At 41.0% G+C, this 23,052-nt stretch overlaps 1 protein-coding gene across 3 annotated transcripts in view; it reads right to left on the minus strand.

Annotated features, from left to right (window-relative positions):
* Positions 1-23,052, minus strand: part of STRN (striatin) — a 106,603-nt gene that overhangs the window by 77,551 nt on the left and 6,000 nt on the right. Inside the window, exon 1 of one of the 3 annotated variants that reach the window (XM_048843685.2) lies at positions 13,399-13,487. The exons of the other annotated variants lie outside the window; for them this stretch is intronic. The gene's annotated coding sequence lies outside the window, so the exon portion shown is untranslated. Of the gene's footprint in view, positions 1-13,398; positions 13,488-23,052 lie in introns of those variants that run through there. 3 annotated transcript variants of the gene reach the window in all.

A 23,052-nucleotide genomic window follows, 5' to 3' on the forward strand; every position in this document is an offset into this window, starting at 1 on the left:
TGCACAAGCAGTGGAACAAGTTTGGGAATCACTACTTTAGACCATTGTAAATGTAAAGATACTGTTTTGCAAAGTTTTCAAATTACCCCTGAAATATATAGAGTTAAATTTAGGAATCTTAAGAGGGATATTGGTATGAGTAATGGGGAATATGTAAACAAAATGAAAGATTTGTTGAGAAAATGGGTGAGGGGTAAAGAGGTGACAAGTTTTGAGGGAATGCTGGATCTTGTTGCTCAAGAGCATTTCCTAAGCATATGTAAGGCTGATGTAAACTAGTGTCTATGGGACAAATATGTAAAATCTGTAGATGAGATGGCCTCTCTAGAGGATGCCTTTAAATAGACCCAGGTATCTACTGAAAGCAAACCACCAAAAGAGGGGTTTAAACCTGGTGGGAAGGGAGGATCTCATTTTATCCCTAGCAAGAAAGGGAGGGCTGGGCATTCTCCTTCCCAAAACCATTTCTCTAACCCCCATCCCAAATCTCCTGTAAAAACAGAAGCACACAAAAGGTGCTACCAGTGTAATTCCATTGATCACCTGAGGAATAAATGCCCTGTGCTAGGAAGAAGCAGGCAACCAATAGTTCATGTTAGTTCTGCTGTCCTCAACACAGAAACCCCCCCAGGTGATTGAAACCTATCTTACTGGTTTTGTGAAATTAGGCTTTGCAGAACCAGATAGGGAGCACATTAAGGTTTTCAGAATTAATGGCAGGGAGTACTTGGGGCCGAAGGATACAGGGGCCCAGATCTCTCTGGTTAAGCAGAGTGCGGTCCCAAGGTCTGGTATATTACCTGACTAGAGATTGTGTGGGTAGGCAAAACCAGATTCTTCATACCACTAGCTTAAAATCCATGTGGTGTGGGAAGATTTGGAAAGTGTTTTGACTGTGGGGGTAATGGAACAACTCCTAGTTGATCTGCTTCTTGGTAATGATTTTTTCCGTGTAGCTCACGTTAAAGTATTTGCCCGCAGCAAGAAGGAGTTTGGGTGCTGGGACCCCAGAGGGTAAGGTCTCAGGAACTGCTGAAAGAATGGGAGAGCGTCTCCTTGATTCTTCTGCAGCAGGGGAAAGCCACGTGCTCCCAGGTGGGAGGCTGGTTGAGATCAGCTCCTGCATTGCAGCTGGAGGCACCAACACCTTAGAAAGGGAGGAAGGTATAGTGCCTGCCAGGGAGAGAACTGTCCACGTTGTTAGCTGCCAGCAGGTTGCAGATGGACACGGGACAGACCCCACTCTAGGGAGCATAGGTAGATATGTTCCAGAGGGAAGCCCAGAGAAGGGTGATGGAATCTCAGAAACCACTGAGGTGGGTGAAGGTTCCTTTGACTTTGTAACACAGAGAAGCAGTGTGCTTCCAAGTATGGGAGGGGCTGAGATTAGCTCCTTTTCCACAGAAGGTAACATGTCCTCAGGATTAGAGGCAGGAGAGGTGTCATGACTGATTAAAGAAACTGTCCCAGTTGTTAGCTGGCAGTTTTGCAGCTGAATAAGGGACAGACCCTTTCCTAACAAGCACAGAGAAATGTGTCTTAGAGGTGGGCCCAGAGGAGGAAACTGGGGAAGGAATAGTGGATGTACAGGACTGTCCTCACTGGTCACTTGGGAGAGGATGCCCAGGACCGAATGGGCAAGTCAGCATCTGTGCACCCCGGCACTCAGCCTGTGACCCAGGTTTTGAGAAGGAAATGTGTAACCGACTTCTTGGAAGGGAGCAGTCACACGTCTGACTTCTTGGGGGCAGAGAAAGGGGTGACTGAAGGTACCCCAATCCAGGTCCCAGTTTTTCAGGATGTTATTTCTGATAAATTTTTGGAAAGTAACTGTGTCTCTTTAAATCAGGCTGCAGTTCCAACACCTGTGATAACAGAGGAGTTGACAACAGGAAATTGTCAGGTGGTAGTTTGTGAGAATGCAAATTACCTGACTGACAGAAGAGGGGGGAAGGGTGTCTTTCTCCACACTGGAGAGACACAGAAAGCAGTTATGGAAAAGCTGTTGGGAAAAAGTGCATCTGACAAAGAGTAGATACTCTTAGCCCAGAGAGCACCAATCATAACCCTCTAGGAAAAGGGGGAAAGGAAGGACCCAGTGCTGGGAGGGGGAACACAGGGTAACCCTAAAAAGGGAGCTTATTTTTTGCATATGTACAGTCCTGGGGTTGGCAGCTCTCCAAAGGACCAGCCACTGTGCAGGATCCCCCTGGATCCCTATCTTGCCAGACCCTGAGGTACCAAAATCCCAGAAATATGATTAAATTAAGAACCCAGGCAGAAGGGAACAATGGAGGGGGAGAAAAATCAGTGACTGATTACGTGGGAGGGTGTCAAATGACACCATGGGTGACGGACAAACCAACTTCAAACCAGACTGAACTGAAGCCGTGGTAGCATAATGATACTTGTAAACACACATCTGTGATAAAAATTGGGTATTAATGTTAAACTTTGTAATAAGAATTTTGATACCGATGTTAAGCCTTGTGATAAGCTACATTATGCACAATTTGTGGGAAGAACTTTGGGACATACTAGAAATGGTAATTGGGAACACCTGTAATATTAAGAAACCTTATAACACCACTGCTTCTCAGTTAATAACTGTAAACAGACTTCAAGCTTACCACAGCAGAGAAACCATAACAAATCTGGTTTGCTATCTGAAGGGGAAAACTGAGGCATGCCACCTCATGGCCTGGATGCCAAAAAAACATAACACATACCGACTTCAAGTTGGGCAGTGACTAACCCTCTTGCAGTAAACTAAGGGGTAGGTGTTGTGGAAGTAAAACACTGTATAAGTATAACATTGTATAAGGGGACATGCTGGATACATTGTATATGAGAGGGCATGCCAAAACATGTTACAAAGTATCTGAGGGAGCACATGTAGGGACAGTTAGCTTTTGAATGGAGAAGCAATTAAGATAGAGCCAGCACATCTAAGAAGCAGGCATCAGAATGGAAGGTGTGAAGGGCAATTAGTTAAGTTAACTGGAAGCTGTTAAAGGAGATTGTTAAGGGTGGCAGGTAATTGAAGATACGTGACTGGTCTCAGGGATCTCGAAGGGTGGTGACTAAAATCTTTTTCTTCTTTTGTCTGTAACTTCTCTGTAACTTGTTCTCCAAAAAACTGTATAAATTAAAAGACACAAGCCCCACTCGGGGGGCTCACTTCTAAATGTATTAGCAGAGCAGCTTTGCTAATAAAACAGAGTGGTCTGATAAATTGCGAGTCTGAGTCAAACTTTGACAGTGTGACACACTATACCTTGGGAGAGCACTTTGTAACCCCCATATTCCTCATCTATATATAATTGTGATATTGCCTATAAAGCATGCCCTGTGAGGTATCAGGGGAAAGGTTATGATCGGCTGAAATCCGTTGTTCCATCTAAATATGCGTATCATTAATGCAAACAAAATTATAAGAATTATGTTGTGTGGTTTTCACTAAAATATGCTGTGGGTTTGAGAAGCGCACAGACACTAGCTCTCTAAAGACAATGACAAGGGAGGTCACCAATGCCCGGGTGGGTGCTGAACAAACATCACCAGCCATTTGTCCAGCAGAGGAGTTACAATTCAAGGACTCACTCACAGGAGACACACTGGGGTACTGCTTCACCTTGTGACTCAGCAATGCCCACCAGACATGCCTGGACTTATGATCTCCAACCACATGGACTAAGGGTATAAAACAGAACATAGTAGCCCCATGCTTGGTCTTTTCTCCTTCCCCACCCCACCTTGCAAGCAACAAGGACACTCAGAAGACTCCAACAGAGGAGACTGGCCCAGGGTTCAAGGGGAAACGTGTGTACTATGAACTGCAATATCTAGTGGGGTGAGAAAAACTGCTTAATCTAGACGTTGCCCAGTCTAATAGGGTTGAGAATTTAGACTGCGTTCTTATATTTTATTTTGGTAATCACTCTGAGTTTTTGCCAAGCACTTTAAATCTTTGTAATCAATAAACTTGTTTTACTGTTTATCTTTACCAGTGAGTATGCCTGAAGTGCTTGATAAATCTGCTCAGGTTTATAAAGGCTGATGTATATCCACTTTCCATTGATGAAGTGGTGAACCAATTAATAAACTTGCATTGCTCAAGAAAGGGTCTTGAACAGTGCAAGACGGTATATTCCTGAGGTACTAGGCTGGGAGGATTTAGCTAGTGCCTTCCTATGTTTGATTCATGAGTGGCTCTGGGAGCATTCATGCAATCTAGCCGGGTGTGGGGCTTCACATGCAGTTGTGCTGAGTGATAACAGCGCCTGGAGGGGTTTGTTGCTTGTCACTAGCAAAGCATTGTGAGAGACAACCCAGGCTGGAGAGTTAAGGAGGCACAGTGGTCCCTCAGTTCCAGGCTGCAGCCTAGGGAGCCTGTCACACTTACAAGCTGTGAAATATGGGCCTTCAACCAAGGGGGGACTGACACTACCTCAAAGCAGCATCCTGAAACTCTCATATTCACCAGTGTCAAATAATTATGATGTTTCATATAAAGTATGCTTTGCGAGGTATCATTTTAAAAGTCTTGATCTATTGAACATTAATATCCTGTTGGATTGTATGTGCTATTATTGTATGTGAAGTTATGAAGTTTTGCTATGTGTGTGTTACTAAAATATGCTGTCAGGTTGGGAACATCTACAACCAGCCTTTCAGGTACAACAATGGAGTAGCCGGATGCACTGATAGCACATTAAAGGGAACCTACTCCCAACAGCCATCCCAGAAGACTTCTCAGAGAGAACACGTAGACAATGGAGACTGCTTGACCAATGGGGACTGTTTGATCCTCATGTCAAAAGATCTTTCCAGCAAGCTGGAAGAAACTATAAAAGAGGGGAAGTGACATCATGACTTGGCCTCACTCCCCCCACAACTCAATACCTGGAAACATGCCTGGAGAACAAAGACTTTGAAGTGGGGAGGGTGGAAAAGAGTCCCAGCCTGTGTATTGAGGAACTATACTATCTATCAGGGCAAGACACTGCATGATTCAAATCCTGTTTAGTTTGTAGAACTCAGACTATGAATTTACTTTTATTTCTTAGGTAACAAACTTTGATCTCTATGCTTGCTACTTATAATCACTTAAAATCTATCTTTCTGTAGTTAATAAATCTGTTTTTTATTTTACCTAAAACAGTGTGTTTTGATTGAAATGGTTGGGAAATCTTAGCTCAGTTTACAAAGGCTAGTGTGTGTCTTCTCCACATCGAGGAAGGGACAGACTGGGTAATGAATTGACAGTGGTCAGCCTTCTGACCAGTGAAAGACTGGGGAGCTAGGTGGAATTGGCTGGAGCCTTTCTATTATTAGTTCATGAGTGGCTGGGGAAAGCATTCATGTAACTCAGCTAGGTGTGTCCCTGCCTGTGGATGTCTGTGTAAGTGCAGCACCTGTCAGAAGTTTGTAGTTTGGCAACAGCATCACAGATTGAGAGGGATATCCAAGGTCGGTGGGACACAGGGCTCAGCCGTCCCACAGTCCAGGTTGCACCTCGGGAATTCCATCACACCAACTCAGTGCTGTGTTTGCAGGGAAGGGTGTATTTACTTCAGTAAGTTAATCATCTGTGACATGCTTTTGTCTCCTTAAAAGGAACAAACCACCTTATTTCTCTGAACTGTCCAAGGAAGAGCTGGACATTGCAGAGCACACAGTTTTGGGAAGATTAGGGACTGGGAGCATGTTGGGGTCACCTTACTGGTTGTAAACAAGGCTAGTGGACAGCAGAGTGGGGCTGCAGACAAGCTGCTGGAGTCAGAGCTGCTGAACCAGGACAGCCTAGGACACAGACACTCAGGCTGCGACCTGCATGCTTGTAGGCTCATTATGATCATTCCAGGCTGGGAGCTACATCAGCAAAGCATTGTAAGGCACCAAGGGCTGCAGGGCAAGTGGTGACACAACCCCTCATTGGTCTCGATTGCACCCTGAACCCTGTAACAAGCATATTTTAAGATTATGGGATGTAGTATTGTGTGTGGCTGGTATTTCCTGTAGCCACTGATCCCGCCACCACCATCTTGCAGAAAGGTGGGAAACACAGCCAGCAGCATATTCAGGGAGGATATACACCTAGGTCTGTCAGTCCTGAAGGCAGTCACTTACACAAGTTCCCCATGTTCACCAACTGATCCAAATCAGGATGCAATGGCAGAACCACCCTATTGAACTGGGTTTACTGACCAAAGTACCTCTCAGTGGTGGGCCTGGCAGACATTTGAAGAGACTAACTCATTGTTGGCTATGAGAGTCAGTTTCTGAAAACTATGAAAAATGTTGGCTCCTTCCCGGGGTGGCAGTCGTCCTGTTTTGCGAAAATCTATTAGGCTTAAAAACAGTCCTCTGGGTCGGTTGAGCCAAACTAGTGGCCCTCATCACTCTGATGCTAAGCCTTTCCCCATTCAAATTGCCAAATGGGGTTATCTAGATGGGATACATGGAAAGTTGCAAATGCACTGCAACGCCTGGACACTGGTTATGCCACAACTCCCAATGCAGGAAATGCCAGAGCACTGGAAACATCAACTGTCAGTGCAAGAAGCACTTCAATTGCAACAAGAGCCTATCCCTGCTGATGTAGATTAAGAATTCCTCAAAGCTGAAACTGGACAGAATGGCAATCTCACAGAAGACCAGATTGCAGAGCACACACCAATACCTGGAATTGGCATTTCCTTATCCACTTCTGGCACACAAATGCAGGAAGAACCAAGAGAAACAAGCAATATGACAGGTGACAATCTACCCTAAGTGTGCTAAAGTGCTTGAGACAAAGACTGCAGAAATTTCGAATGCTTAGATAGATCTAGCTGGAAGACAGAATTGGGACCAACAAAGCATACCCAACAAACATCACTGGGATCTGGAGATAAGCATTTATATTTGGCAGAGTGGTGCACGACAGCCTACCTCATGTTTTACTTTGCTAACTATTCCCAAGGGTCAAAAACATTAAGAGCTAAGGGAATCCTACTAGTTTTGTGCTAAACCCCAGGAGTAAGAATCTTGCTTAGATGACAACTTTGAACAGGGTTATGTGACATATAGGTAGTACTAGGAATCCACAGAGAAGATCAGAAATCTGAAGTATTTGGATTTCAAGGAACATGGTGATACTGTATGCCTCCTTGAGGTAAAATGAAGGTACTGCCTTTTGAAGTTTTCTATATAGAGGAGACAGTTGGTTCTTTGTTCTAAGTGTGGACTACATGACTGACCAGTTGAGGGCAAAAGAGTGAAAACTGCTCGAGGGCTTTTTGGGCTCACAGAAGAATGGCTAATCCTGATTAAGAACTCCCACATTCAAAGATGTGGAATGTATGAAAGTATTGTTTCTCATTTCATTGTGTCGCCTGAAATTTTGGCGTTGGGGAGAGGAGGGAAGCATACATACTGGAGGAAAGTTTTGAAGAACAGACTCTGTAGATGGTTTTTATCCATATGTCTTGAGTAGTACTGGCCCAAGTTAGTAAAATTACTAAAATATTGTAGCTTTTTCTTGTTTCCAGGCTTCTAAAGAGCTCCTGGATTTGTCAAACAACGAGTAAAAGGGGTGTTTGCAGGAACAAGAGCTCAAGTGTCTAGATGGTTTAAACTTTGGCTGAAAACACTACTTGTTCTGCAACAGCTTGAACTTGATCAAGTCATGGGACTCTTAAATCACTACGTCCAGTGCTTCTGCAAGAAGTGTAACGCTGCCAAAAAGAGACTGAACTAGATAAGACCAAGAAATCATGTCTGGCACTTAGGCTTTGTGGTGGTAAACACAAAACAGAGATGGAGCATGGGATGTAGCAACAGAGGTCAGAGGAATGATACAAAGGTTGATAGACTGTTGACCAGCTTTCAATTTTTTCAAGCCCTTGGGTTTAGACCTTTGCAGCTTACCCCAGGTCTAAACCCTGGAAAGAGATACCCTGAACGTCACCAGGTAGGCCAAGGCTGCAGACTGAAGTCTCATTTCCGTGCATTCAAGCTTATCAGGATTCTTCAGGGTGACTGCCCATTCACTAGATTGGTAGTTTTACTGGTAAATCTGGTAATGGACAAGCCCACTTTAGGGACCATGAAAAATTTATGGCCTCTCTTTCTTAAGACTATATAGTTTCTGGCATAATTTGTTCATGCTCCACCACCCCCCTTCTTACAATGTCCTTCCATGCAGAGCACACAATATTTCTGTGGGATTCCCAAACTGGAAATGAGGTACTAGTGTTTCATTTGGTCATTTTCATAGGGTACACTGGAGGAACAGGGTAGATCACCAATTCTTTATTATTATTTCTTCCATGGCTTTAGTGACGCTAATTTGTCGTCTTCAATTGATAAATATATACTGGACAATTACAATGAAATCCGCTTACTGCAATGAAAAATCATTGCAAGATAGGTATTTAAGCTTACAGAAAAAAGCTGTATGATACTATACTTATGAAATTTTAAGTATAATTAATTTAAAAAACACTAATGCATATACAGAAAAGACAACATTGAGGTTACACATCAAGTCTTAACACTGGTATTTCCTGACCTGAGTGCTTAAACATACAACTGTAATGTTTTCTTAACAGTATCTGTATGCAATATTACTTAATATTTATTTAACACAGACAGTTACTTACACCTTCATCCAGTTGGGAGAAAACGATAGGAAAGAAAAATATCACGAGATGCAAATCAATAAAGAAAACTAATTGCTATATATTTCCACAACTTCAAATGGAAATATCCCATATTTAATCAAAGTCTGTATGATAAGAAATTGGTATTTCTAGGTGTGTCACCTCTGATCAAAATAAATGGTTAATATCTGAGTGAAATATGTAAACAAACATGCTTCAAGGAGTAATGCCCAATGTAGGTGATCAATGAGATAAGATGATAAAAGGCAATTAGAAGAATGAAAGATTCACAGAAAGTATGGAAGTAATATGAAATATTCTGTAACATCATCTACCCCACTACCAAAAACTTAATTGTTTCACTGTTAGTATCAAAGACACCTCACTTAACATGCACACCACATTAATTAGGGTCTGTGCCTCCATAACAAATTCATTTCTACTTTCTGCCACAACCTACACACCCAAATCCTGTAACTCTATGGTGCTGGGTGGCTCCCCATATTCAGCTGCTAAACTGCTGGAAAAGGAATCTAAAAAATATTAAGTACTTATTTAATATTACTTTTCTATGTACATTTCTGAAGTTGCCACAGGGATATGACTGCAAATGAGAGGGGGGATGATCTGCAGCGCTGCATGTTGATGGGAAAATGGTTCACAAGAAATATCTGTGGTATACAATACGGAAGAGTTTGAGAAGCCCCAGTTTAGGTTGCTTTGTTTTCTCTTTCACACACACAAATGCACAATCAGATTTTTCTTTAAATTTCCTCTGCAACTATCTCAGATTTTTTTGATGATTATTTGGAATCAACAGGATATTTCCCCACTATGACAGTTTTAATGTGTATCAAATTTTGAATCTATTTTATTTTACAGTATTGTAAATTAAGGAAGGAATACCTTAGTTGTGAATATGCTATGTCACAACCTGAGAATTGTACCCTGGCCACTCCCAAGAAAGCATGCCAAAGTCTCAAGGACTCACACACACGCCCCATAAACAGGTTTTTGCAGTAACTGACCTTCTAGCCAAGAAGGGCTGTGTCAAGCAAACTTCTGGGCTAATCATCACCACTTCTGAAGTGGCCTGAAGGGTTGATGCAGAGACATGTAATGCTTCTTTCACTATGGGTGGAGCACTCTCTCTTCATAGCACTCTGAGCTACTGCTGGTTCAGCAATGAAGACTCAAGGTGGAGTCAGGGTATGTCTACACTACAGTGACTATACCAGCATAGCTACGCCAGCATAGACCCAAATCATAAATGTAGTCTAAACTGACAGAAGGGGTTTTTCTGTTGGTGTGGGACCACCGCCTACCCGAAGTATGTTAGCTACATTGACGGAAACACAGTTCCAACAAGAAAAGGAGTACTTGTGGCACCTTCTAACCAATTTATTTGAGCATAAGCTTTCGTGAGCTACAGCTCACTTCATCGGATGCATACTGTGGAAACTGCAGAAGACATTATATACACAGAGACCATGAAACAATACCTCTTCCCACCCCACTCTCCTGCTGGTAATAGCTTATCTAAAGTGATCACTCTCCTTACAATGTGTATGATAATCAAGGTGGGCCATTTCCAGCATAAATCCAAGTTTAACCAGAATGTCGGGGGGGAGGGGGGGAAAACAAGGGGAAATAGGCTACCTTGCATAATGACTTAGCCACTCTCAGTCTCTATTTAAGCCTAAATTAATAGTATCCAATTTGCAAATGAATTCCAATTCAGCAGTTTCTGGCTGGAGTCTGGATTTGAAGTTTTTTTGTTGTAAGATAGCGACCTTCATGTCTGTAATTGCGTGGCCAGAGAGATTGAAGTGTTCTCCGACTGGTTTATGAATGTTATAATTCTTGACATCTGATTTGTGTCCATTTATTCTTTTACGTAGAGACTGTCCAGTTTCACCAATGTACATGGCAGAGGGGCATTGCTGGCACATGATGGCATATATCACATTGGTGGATGTGCAGGTGAACGAGCCTCTGATAGTGTGGCTGATGTTATTAGGCCCTGTGATGGTGTCCCCTGAATAGATATGTGGGCACAGTTGGCAACGGGCTTTGTTGCAAGGATAGGTTTCTGGGTTAGTGGTTCTGTTGTGTGGTATGTGGTTGTTGGTGAGTATTTGCTTCAGGTTGGGGGGCTGTCTGTAGGCAAGGACTGGCCTGTCTCCCAAGATTTGTGAGAGTGTTGGGTCATCCTTCAGGATAGGTTGTAGATCCTTAATAATGCGTTGGAGGGGTTTTAGTTGGGGGCTGAAGGTGACGGCTAGTGCCGTTCTGTTATTTTCTTTGTTAGGCCTGTCCTGTAGTAGGTGACTTCTGGGAACTCTTCTGGCTCTATCAATCTGTTTCTTCACCTCCGCAGGTGGGTACTGTAGTTGTAAGAATGCTTGATAGAGATCTTGTAGGTGTTTGTCTCTGTCTGAGGGGTTGGATCAAATGCAGTTGTATCACAGAGCTTGGCTGTAGACAATGGATCGTGTGGTGTGGTCAGGGTGAAAGCTGGAGGCACGTAGGTAGGAATAGCGGTCAGTAGGTTTCCGGTATAGGGTGGTGTTTATGTGACCATTGTTTATTAGCACTGTAGTGTCCAGGAAGTGGATCTCTTGTGTGGACTGGACCAGGCTGAGGTTGATGGTGGGATGGAAATTGTTAAAATCATGGTGGAATTCCTCAAGAGCTTCTTTTCCATGGGTCCAGATGATGAAGATGTCATCAATATAGCGCAAGTAGAGCATGGGCGTTAGGGGACGAGAGCTGAGGAAGCGTTGTTCTACGCTACCAGCACTCCCAGCTACCTTCGAGACACCACTGACTTCCTGAGGAAACTACAATCCATCGGTGATCTTCCTGATAACACCATCCTGGCCACTATGGATGTAGAAGCCTTCTACACCAACATTCCACACAAAGATGGACTACAAGCAGTCAAGAACACTATCCCCGATAATGTCACGGCTAACCTGGTGGCTGAACTTTGTGACTTTGTCCTTACCCATAACTATTTTACATTTGGAGACAATGTATACCTTCAGATCAGCGGCACTGCTATGGGTACCCGCATGGCCCCACAGTATACCAACATTTTTATGGCTGATTTAGAACAACGCTTCCTCAGCTCTCGTCCCCTAACGCCCCTACTCTACTTGCGCTATATTGATCACATCATCATCATCTGGACCCATGGAAAAGAAGCCCTTGAGGAATTCCATCATGATTTCAACAATTTCCATCCCACCATCAACCTCAGCCTGGTCCAGTCCACACAAGAGATCCACTTCCTGGACACTACAGAGAGATTTTGTGTGTGTGTGTTTTGGGGGGGGGGGGGGGGGGGGGGGGGGAGGTGAGAAAACCTGGATTTGTGCTGGAAATGGCCCACCTTGATTTTCATACACATTGTAAGGAGAGTGGTCACTTTGGATGGGCTATTACCAGCAGGAGAGTGGGGTGGGAGGAGGTATTGTTTCATGGTCTCTGTGTATATAATGTCTTCTGCAGTTTCCACAGTATGCATCCGATGAAGTGAGCTGTTGCTCACAAAAGCTTATGCTCAAATAAATTGGTTAGTCTCTAAGGTGCCACAAGTACTCCTTTTCTTTTTGCGAATACAGACTAACACGGCTGTTACTCTGAAACAGTTCCAACAACATAGCTGCTTCCACACTGGGAGTTGTATCACCACTGTTACATCGGTCAGGGTGTGGACACACACTTAGAGGGGGAATGAGATACACCTAACAAACAGTCTAAATTTAGGCCAAATACCCTTTCAAAAAAATAGCAAACAAAAAAAACCTCTGCAAGAGTAAAATAATGCAGGCAGAAGTCCAACAGCAGAATGGGGGCTCTCCAGTTTACTGCACTGAATCCAGCATGTATGTTTACCTGCCTTGTGGGCAGGTGCAAGCAACTCATTGCCCTCACATACCAAGTACGGGCTTTTAAGATCTGAGTAGTTGAACTGGGGGAGCTAAGGGAGACAGAGAGGTACATAGATGAGACTTTCCAGAACATAGTAGAACAATCCCATCCCCCACACTTCGGTGCTGTTGAGGAGGATGAAAATCTCAGGGAACAAGAACATTTTATTTCTAAAATACTTTAAGGGGAGCAGGGGGAAACTGTCATGCTTTATTATTATTTCTTTTACTGTAGTGCCTACGATACCCAGTCCAGACCAGGATTTCATTGCGCTAGGTGCTGTACAAGCAGAACAAAAAAGACAGCTGCTGACCCAGAAAACTTACACTCTAAGTATAAGACAAGAGACAAAACAGATACACACAGAAGGGGAGTACAAGGAGTCAGTATTAGTCAGCACGACAAGCAGTGGTCTCAGCACATCAGCAGTCTAACCTTTGTCAGATGTTTTGTCTGCTATTGTAAAATGGTCCAGTATGCTTTGAAGTTCACACTACATCGAAACTGATCAGAGTGGCCAGGGGTAAGGTCACACTTTTTGTACTATTTTGCTACAAACAATATTTTTACAAAGTTGTATTAGGAGGGCTACGTAAAGATTAAAATGTAAGATCTTTTTAAATTAAAGCTTAGAATTTGCATAAAACTTTACATTAACAAAAACTCCAGACCCTAAAATTCACAGGATCTGAAATTCTCACCCCCCTCCACAGATTTAAGTTAAAAAAAAAAACATAGCATCTTTAAGATTTTTGTTAACAAATCCCCGGATATCATAAAAGAGCAAAAAAGAAAACTATCTGCAGTTTACCTTTAAAATGGGATAGTCAGGAAGAGGCAGGGAAGCTACATTTGGGCTATGAGTTTCGACACACACAAATTATTTGTGTTTGGTATCAATTTCACGCATCCACATGTGGCTTTAAGGGATGTTTCTGGAATTGCTCCAACTTAAAAAGAGATGTTCCATTATTAGTAATACTCCGTAATTATATAAATCTTTTCATTTATTCAAGAGCTGTCCAAGCATTAATTAATTCTCTTTGCAAAACGCCCGTGAAATACTAGTTTATCCCCATTGCACAGACTGGTACACATAGAAGTCATTTGTCAAAAATCAGAATTATAACCCAGAGGTCTTTGGCTCTCATTCCTGTGTTCAGTCCACTAAGAATGGTCCCCCAAGTACTCCATGTGGCCTGCAACAAATTCCCAACAGCTTGTTTCAGGTTTACACCCAGTACAGGTCCTGTAATTTTACAGCAGCTGATGAAAAGCAAAACACAGTGAGTTATAGCCAAGAAGCAAGATGAAGGTGCTGTCTAGCAAACAAAAAATATTAATTTCTAATTTGCAATTGGATTATTTACCCACTCCAAATTCTACAATGAACTTGATGGGAAAAAGAACCTTCCATGTTTTGAGAACAATCTTGCTAAAGGTGTTTAAACAGCAAAGATCAACAGGTTAATCTAGACTAACTCAATCACTGAACATTCAGTCCTGCATCACATCCAGCACATACTTAGAATATGAAAATACTACAAAAATCTTAGAATTTTCAGTCCTCCCCACCTCCTCTGAAAATGAAGAAGGTTCTCTCCCCTCTCTTCTTTTCCCACTTAACTGGTTAAAAATGTTGCATTGCCAACACTAAAATCTCCTCCAAGAAACAGGTTATTCTAGTAACAAAAAAAACTTCTTAGTCTCGACTGGGACTCTTATCACAGACCTGTTTTACAAACATCTTTAATATTTTTGAAATTTAGGGCATTGTTTCTGGTCCTCAGCATGAATACGTAACTCACAAAATTGGAGAAGTGTGAATGGACTAGAGAGACTGATGGGGGGTGAAGGGATCACCAAACACATGAAAGCTAAATTTGTCTGTATAACATTTTTGAAGTCTAAGTGGAAATGTAAGTTGATCTAGGCCAATGCTAATAAATAATAGTAAAAAAAAAAACCCCTATACTACGAATACATTAAAACATTTCAAACCTAATTGATTTTTAGGTAGCTACTACTGGAAACCCATCCAAAAACGGTAGCATTTCTTGCTTATGATTTATTACCATTTTAATGTAGACTTCTCACACATGCTTCTTTGTACCTTAAGGTCATTTAAGTGCACAGGTCCAATGCATAGTACGTTGGCTAAAACAACTGTGTATTATTACATACTATGTACTGACGAGAAATAGTCTACCTTAATAGCTCAGCTCTCCTCTGTGCTTTCCAACATTTGCTTAAAATTTCAGAAACAGGACTTTGGGGCAAGGACTAGCTTTAATTGTTGACCTGCAGAGTGCCAAGAATTTTGTCAATGCTGAACAATAATTTTATGGCCATGAAATCTGAACTTTTCTCTTCTACACAGCTATTTTTAGAGCACTAATGTGATTCCTAGTAGCCCAAGTATTGTTAACCCAGACTGTCGGGGGGGGAAATCACTCCTGCTCATTCCAAAATGTTGTGTAGACATACCCATAGTGGCCTAGCTTCAGCAGGAGAGACAACCATTATGCATCGGAAAGGAAGATGTTTGCAATAGTGTCTATTGTGGCTTAAGATAATTAAAAAAGGTATAAGAGAATCACTAAAATAAAACCATACATTTAAACAAGGGGATATATATTAAATTCTGTACCTCATTCACCTCAGAAAATGCAGTGTTAATTATGTGGAGCAGATAGATACTCAATACCCCACAGAGATAACCACTAGTCCATTAGTTCATCCAGTTAAAATGTATCTTTTGCCACTGATTTCAGCTTGTTGGGTCATATTCTGAAATAAACCTGTGATGTAGGTAAAGTGTTTCGCTTACTGTAAGCAGATGCTTGTGAAAATGAATTACTTAGACTCACTAACAATCATCAATATGAACTGACATTCAGTTTTCTTCAAATAACTTCTTTCACAGAAATTACAGACAAAAGAGCCTAAGAGGTCAGCCAGTCCTTCCCTCTAGCAGTGCAGGTTTACTGATTTATTCCTAATACTTTGTTCAACCTAGTTTTAAATGTCTCAGGCAAATCAAATGGATTTGACTATGAAGAATTTTCTCTAGTCAATCAGGTTTTCCTTTATTCACCCTGCTAACTATAGGCTACCACTACTGTAAATAATTTCTCTTACCTTCAAATATTAAATAATTGGTTAGCCAAGCTTTATATATTCAGCTCTCTTAATCATTCCTCAAACCAAATCCTTATAGTTATTTAATCATTTCTGCAAGTTTTATTTAATTGGAGGGCTCTAATTTGTTTTAAGCACTATCGACATGCTCATCAGCATACTGTGTATACACAAAAACAACAAGGAGTCCTTGTGGCACCTTAGAGACTAACACATTTATTTGTAAAAAGAAAAGGAGTACTTGTGGCACCTTAGCGACTAACCAATTTATTTGAGCTACTCCTTTTCTTTTTGCGAATAGAGACTAACACGGCTGTTACTCTGAAACCTGACATTTATTTGTTGGTCTCTAAGGTGCCACAAGGACTCCTCGTTGTTTTTGCTGATACAGACTAACACAGCTACCAGTCTGAAACCTGTGTATACACAGAAGGTCCAAAGAAGAATATCTAAATAAATATGGTATTAACAGAATAGACAATGACAGGAATGACATACATATCACAAAATACAGTACATAATGAGCCAAAGCCCAGATGTAAGAATTTCAAACATACTTCCATTTAAACTTATTGCATAAAGTCCCACACTGAGCAGGGTGGAATGGAGATCATAGATCAGATGGGTTGATGCTAACATTTAAACTAACATCGTGGAAGCTCAGGAAAGGAACAGTTGACTGCTCAGGTTAGAGCAAGGCAAATTAGAACAGATCATAGGTGGCCTCACTAACAAAACGTGAACAATTGAACCAGCCCCAATAGTGTGTCTGCAAGGAAACTAGAAAGATACACTCTGGATAGGTCTACACAGCATTCTGAAACAAGCCTCCCAGCCTGGGTTGACAGAGTTGGGCTAGCGGGGTTCATGCTAGAGCTCTAAGAATAGCTCTATAGTATATAAATAGTGCTTGGAAGTTGTGGCTCAGGCTGGAGTTTGAGCTCTGAAGCCCCCACCCCCAGGCTTCAGACCCAGAGCTGCAACTTCAAAGCACTGTGTACACTGCTGTTTTTAGAGCAGTGATGTGATTCCCGCTATCCCAAGTCTTGTTGACCCAGTCCTGTTCATTCTAAAATGTTGTGTAGATATACCTATAATGGCCTAACTTCAGCAGGAGAGACAACCATTGTAAAGGGGAAAGGCAGAAATATGCAATAGAATTTGAGTCCAAACTATGTATTTTCCCACAGAAAATGAGTACTGCATTCTATAGGCTTCTGTGGGGGTCATCACATACGAACAAATAAGTCCTTGCAATAATGAATTAAATCTGAACACGTAATTAAGGGTTTTTTTTTTTTTAAAGGGACTGCGGTAGGAGAAAGTGACTTATCTTGCTGCCCAGGAAACTACACCTGTATAAACACTGAATAATTATGTTAATGAAACAGTGCTGTGATGGAAGAGGAGTCACCTTTTCACTTCAAGAGAGTCCAAAACCTATTAGGAAGCCTAGATATTGGAGATACTTAATCCACTGGAGTTAGATCACTTTAGTATCTGAACATCTCACAAGTATTTAAATATAGAAACAATCACAATCTCTCTTTCCTCCTTCCAAGCCAGAGGATGTCTAGAACTCACTGAGAAAGGTGGGAATGAAGGATTGACAGGCAAAATAAGATGGGCAGCCTGACAGGCCATGAGGGCCTGAATCATTATGCTAATACTGTGAGTAGGTAGCTTTCTGATTTCTCATCTCGCTCATATAAGTCTGCGTGCATACAAATTAAAGATTAGACACTCACATATTGTTTGCTTTTAATATTGAATCACGATGTAAGAGAAATTTATAAAATTCTTGTAGTCTTGGGAATTTCACACAGTCCATCCTAGAAGTAGTAAATAAAACTTCAGTCTCAAAAGAGATTTAATGAAGATGTGCTTCTGGAGCATACCTACAATTAGAATTTCTTGGTCAGACGACACAGACAAAAAGGATCTATCCCACAATGTAATTGTCACGTTACAGCTCCAGTTAGTGCAGACAATATAAAATGACTACTGAGGAGAACAGACTTTAAATATGTAAGATATCAACGAAAAATTTATGTATCACGTATCAATACACAGACTACAAATACACACTATAAAAATACACACTTAGCTCTTTGAACTATGTACTGAGTGTGGTGTTACCATGTGGGAAATTTCAGTTTTTATCTTTACTTATAGGTACTAACTATATTCTATCCTTGGCATGTCAGTAATATTCAACAATGAATTCTGTACCAAAATCATGAACATTTGATGATATTTTAAGGGAATATTTACAACAGTGAAAATAATGTTTATGACTTGTACAACAGTTTGGGAAGACAACAAAATTTGTGATCCTTAATGTGATCTATATACATTAAAAAAAGTTACAAAACCATATTCACAATGTTAATTACTCTGTAGAGCCATTTCTGTAAGAAACAGTTTGAACAATAAAAACAGACTCAGACTTCAAGGTCAGAAGGGACCATCGTGATCATCTAGTCTGATCTCCTGGTCTCTGACAATCTGACCTGGGGGGAAATTCCTTCCTGACTCCAAATATTGCAATTAGTTAGACCCTGAGCATGTGGGCAAGACCCACCGGGCAGATATCTAGGAAAAAATTCTCTGTAGTAGCTCAGAGCCTTTACCATCTAGTTTCCCATCTCCAGACGCTGGGGATTTTTGCTACTGGCAGTTGCCGATGGGCCACATGCCATTGTAGGCAGTCCTGTCATACCGTCTCCTCCGTAAAAACTTATCAAGCTGAATCCTGAAGTCAGTTAGGTTTTTTACCCCCACTGCTCCCCTTGGAAGGCTGTTCTAGAACTTCATTCCTCTAATGGTTAGAAACCTTTGCCTAATTTCAAGCCTAAACTTGTTGATGGCCAATTTATATCCATTTGTTGTTGTGTCCACGTGGGTGTGTAACTTAAATAACTCCTCTCCCTTCCTGGTATTCATCCCTCTGATGTATTTATATAGAGCAATCAAATCTCCCCTCGGCCTTCTTTTGGTGAGGCTAAACAAGCAAAGCTCTTTGAGTCTCCTGTCATAATGTAGGTTTTTCATTCCTTAGATCATCCTAGGAGCTCTTCTGTGTTAACGTTTGAATTCATCTTTCTTAATGAGAGATCAGAACTGCACACAGTATTACAGATGAGGTCTCACCAGTGCTTTGTATAATGGTACTAACACTTCCCTGTCCCTACTGGAAATGTAGGGCTGCATTAGTCTTTTTTACAGCCACATCACATTGACAGCTCATATTAATCCTGTGATCAACCAATACATCCAGGTCTTTCTCATCCTTTGTTGCTTCCAACTGATAAATCCCCAGCTTACAGCAACAATTCTTGTTATTCCCTAAATGCATGACCTTGCACTTTGCACTATTAATGGGTTCATACAGGTCTTTAAATCATAAGCTTAACAGGTCTTGGGCCCAACCTTGGGAGAAGGTTCAAAGACGGTGGTGAGAAAAGTGGACAGTCATTGGGTACTGATGCAATAAAAAAAAGAACATATAAGAGGGGGCAGAGATATGAAGGGCCTTGATAATCCCTTCAAATTATATTCAGAAGTGATTTAGTTCTTAAATTTTCCTCTGCACCTAACAATCAAGCCTGTACATTTTGGGGGGCTAGAGTGTGACTCCTTACTCACACTGGTGAACAGTTACTTGCACAAGTAGTCCCATGTCTTAGATGAGGCTACTACTCATGAGTGCAAGTGCTCATTTGTGAGAGCTGATCAACAAAAAACCCAAACCAATGAAATAATAAGAAAACCTTTCCTCCTCTGCTTCAGGTTAATGCGCTAATTACAACGTCTGCAACTGGCACATTTCCCTTCACTGTTAATAATTTTTCAATTACTTTACGGCCCATCTAGCATCTTTCCAGACTAAATAAATGTAGCTCTTGCAACCTCTTGTCGTTTTCCAATCTTCTCCATCTTCTTTTCACTTCTTTGGAGCACTTCAGTCTCCACTTGCTTAAGAAACTAAAACATTGGACACTGTCAATCTTCCATATTTTTATCCCTCCAAAAACTATGAACCCAACCATTGTTTGCCTTTTTAAGCGATTGCTTCTTATTCAGCAAACATCTTCAATGAGTTATCCAAGACTTTTGCCAAATCACCTTCCCCAAAGGGGCCCAAAAGTTCAGTTCTCATCAGCATATAAGAAGTTTGGGGTTTGTATTTTTTTTTTTGTTTTGGGTAGGTGGTGGTGGTGGGGGGTTAATATTATATAATATCTGATTTCTGCAAATTTTATTTAGTCTTCAATTATTCTGTTCAAAGTCCCAAAATACTTAAATTCATCTGAAATTTTACACTTTTTAAATAACTAAATCAACTTCATCAACTCACTATCCATTTCAAGACTAATAGTTTTACTTTTTCAAAGTTTGACTGAATTAAATTTGCAATAAAAGGATGTAATTCTGCACCTGTTTATTTATATGGTATCACCTGAAAGTCAGGAAACAATATATGTGCAATATTTTTTAAAGTCAAATACTGTTCTCAAAAATATAAATAGCCATTCTCATCCATTTGATTACCCCCATCTCCTGACTACTATAACGCAGTTGCCTGGAATGGCACAATGCTACTGCACTCACTAGACACTGCTTCTGTTTTATAGCAGAAGAGGGAAACAGCGAGGAGCTCTCTCTGTCACGATTCCAACCATCAGTGCTTCTCCCCAACCCCTAGAGATCAGCTAGTATTACAGAACATTGATCCCAATACTAACCTCCAAGATGCTCCTCTATCACTTTTCTCCAATTCAAACAGTATCCTTTCACACCAGCTGTTTGTTACCACTTAAAACCATATTAATCTCTGACAAAGCTTAACCCTTATCTTTTTAGTTGTTTTACTCATTAATATCTGACATGTGGTCAACATGTTAGTAAGAGAGCATTGTCCCTAAGTGTTTGTCCATAAGGAGGTTCCACTACTCCCAAAAGTCCAACTGTTCTCTTTTTATAAAAAGAGTTGTCTGTTGTAAATAGTGTAAATTTTAAGAGTAAAAAATCTAATCTAAGTAAAATTTAATTTAAGTAAAAAACACAATCACAATGAACAATTATTTCTGAAAACTGATAGAGAAAAACAGTTATTTCAGAAGAATCTAAGAAAAGTTAGTACCGATTTTCAAAAATTGATGTGCAATTGTATCAATTCTGCTCTATAAATCTAGCTTCCATTTCCAATAATAATCACCAAACTAAAAGATAACAGAATAAGCTATAAGAACAAATTACATTTTGCAATACTATCAAAAAACAAAACAGGATGAAGGGAATGAAGCTGATTAACACTTAATTTCAGTAAAATATTTGACAGCGTCTCACAACATCTTACTCTCTGCATTAGTTTAAATCTGCTCACACATGAATACTCATGTGTGCTGAAAACTCACTCCAGCAGAACCCCAAAATCATGAACACCTGAGTTATAAAGTGACCGGTCAACCATACACCTTATTTGGAACCGTAAGTACGCAAACACGCAGCAGCAGAGACAAAACAAAAAACAAATACAGTACTGTGTGAAATGTAAACTACTAAAAAAAAAAAAAGGAAAAGTTCAAAAAAATTGACAAGGTAAGTAGATTGCTGCTTTTAACCATCTTAATTTAAATGAAACCTTCTTCTTTTGCGTAGTAAAGTTTCAAAGCTGTATTAAGTCTATGTTCAGTTGTAAACTTTTGAAAGAACAACCATAATGTTTTGTTCAGAGTTATGAACATTTCAGAGTTACGAACAACCTCCAATCCTGAGTTGTTCATAACTCTGAGGTTCTACTGTAAATACCTGTAAGCAAATGGCAACAGTATAATGGCAAAGTATATCATTAGGGGATATGCATCTATTGGAGTCATGCAAGAATCTGTGTTAGTTCTGATCTTACTGAATATCTTCATTAATCAGAAGAGGGAATAAACTCCATATTCATTAAATTTGCAAGTGATATTAATGCATATATGTTAAGAATCCCAGCAAAGAGAGAAATGACACAAGAAAGATGACAACGGGGGCAGATCACAAACTAAGACTGAACTTGAGAAATGTAAGCTAGTACATTTTTTGGAGATTCTTGATGGGAAGGCTAAACTGGGAAAAACTAATACTGAGAACATCCAACAGGTGAGAGTGGAACAGCAAATTAGAAAAGAGCTTGCTATGCAAGATGTTAGAAACCTTAAATGAAAGCATGAGCAATTTGCAGAAACATCCCATCATGCAAGATGGAATTTTTTTCTCTTATGCATATTCTATTTGTGAGGTACATTGTATCATGAATAGGGCCCTACCAAATTCACTATCCATTTTGGTCAATTTCACGGTCACAGGATTTTAAAAATAGCAAATTGCATGATTTCAGCTATTTAAACCTGAAATTTCATAGTGTTGTAATTGTAGGGATCCTGACCCAAAAAGGAGCTGTGGGGTGGTCACAAGTAGTGGGGTTGTGGTACTTCTGTGCTGCTGCTGCTGGCGGCAGCCCTGCTTTCAGAGCTGGGCAGCTGGAGAGCTGCGACTGCTGGTGGGGAGCCCAGGTGTGAAGGCAGAGATGCTGCCAGCAGCAGCACAGAAGTGAGGATGGCATGGTATGGTATTGCCACCCTTACTTCGGTGCTGCTGCCTGCAGAGCTGGGCCCTCAGTCAGCAGCCACCATTCTCCGGTTGCCCAGCCCTGAAGGCAGCAGTGCAGAAGTAAGGGTGGCATGGTATGGTATTGCTCCCCTTACTTCTGTACTGCTGGTGATGGGATGCTGCTTTCAGAGCTGGGTACCTGGCCAACCGCCGCCACTCTCTGGTCACCCAGCTCTGAAGGAAGCACAGAAGTAAGGGTGGCAATACCGTGACCCCCCCCAAAATAACTTTGCGACCCCCCTGCAACTCCCTTTTTGGTCAGGACCCCCAATTTGAGAAAAGCTGGTCTCCCCCATTAAATCTGTATAGTATAGGGTAAAAGCACACAAAAGACCTATTTCACAGAGGGAGACCAGATTTCACAATCCAGGAAGCATTTTTCATGGTCATGAATTTGGTAGGGTCCTAATCATGAATACATACATATGAATATCAAGACAAAGTTTGCCAAATCAATCTATTTATGGAATTCCACTGTATGTTGCCTGCCTAATGAGCATATTATATCTATGCCAAAACACAGGGTATTTTTAACAGTTGTTTCTGTTAACTTGATACAACTAGATAATGAATCAGTTACTAAATGACAAATTCCGCAATTAAGGTCAATCACTCCAGGTTAGAATCATGTCCTACTTGTTTCCCTTGTCCCCACAAGCATTTCTTT

Source organism: Caretta caretta, chromosome 3 (assembly GCF_965140235.1).
Source record: "Caretta caretta isolate rCarCar2 chromosome 3, rCarCar1.hap1, whole genome shotgun sequence".
Lineage (NCBI taxonomy): Eukaryota > Metazoa > Chordata > Testudines > Cheloniidae > Caretta > Caretta caretta.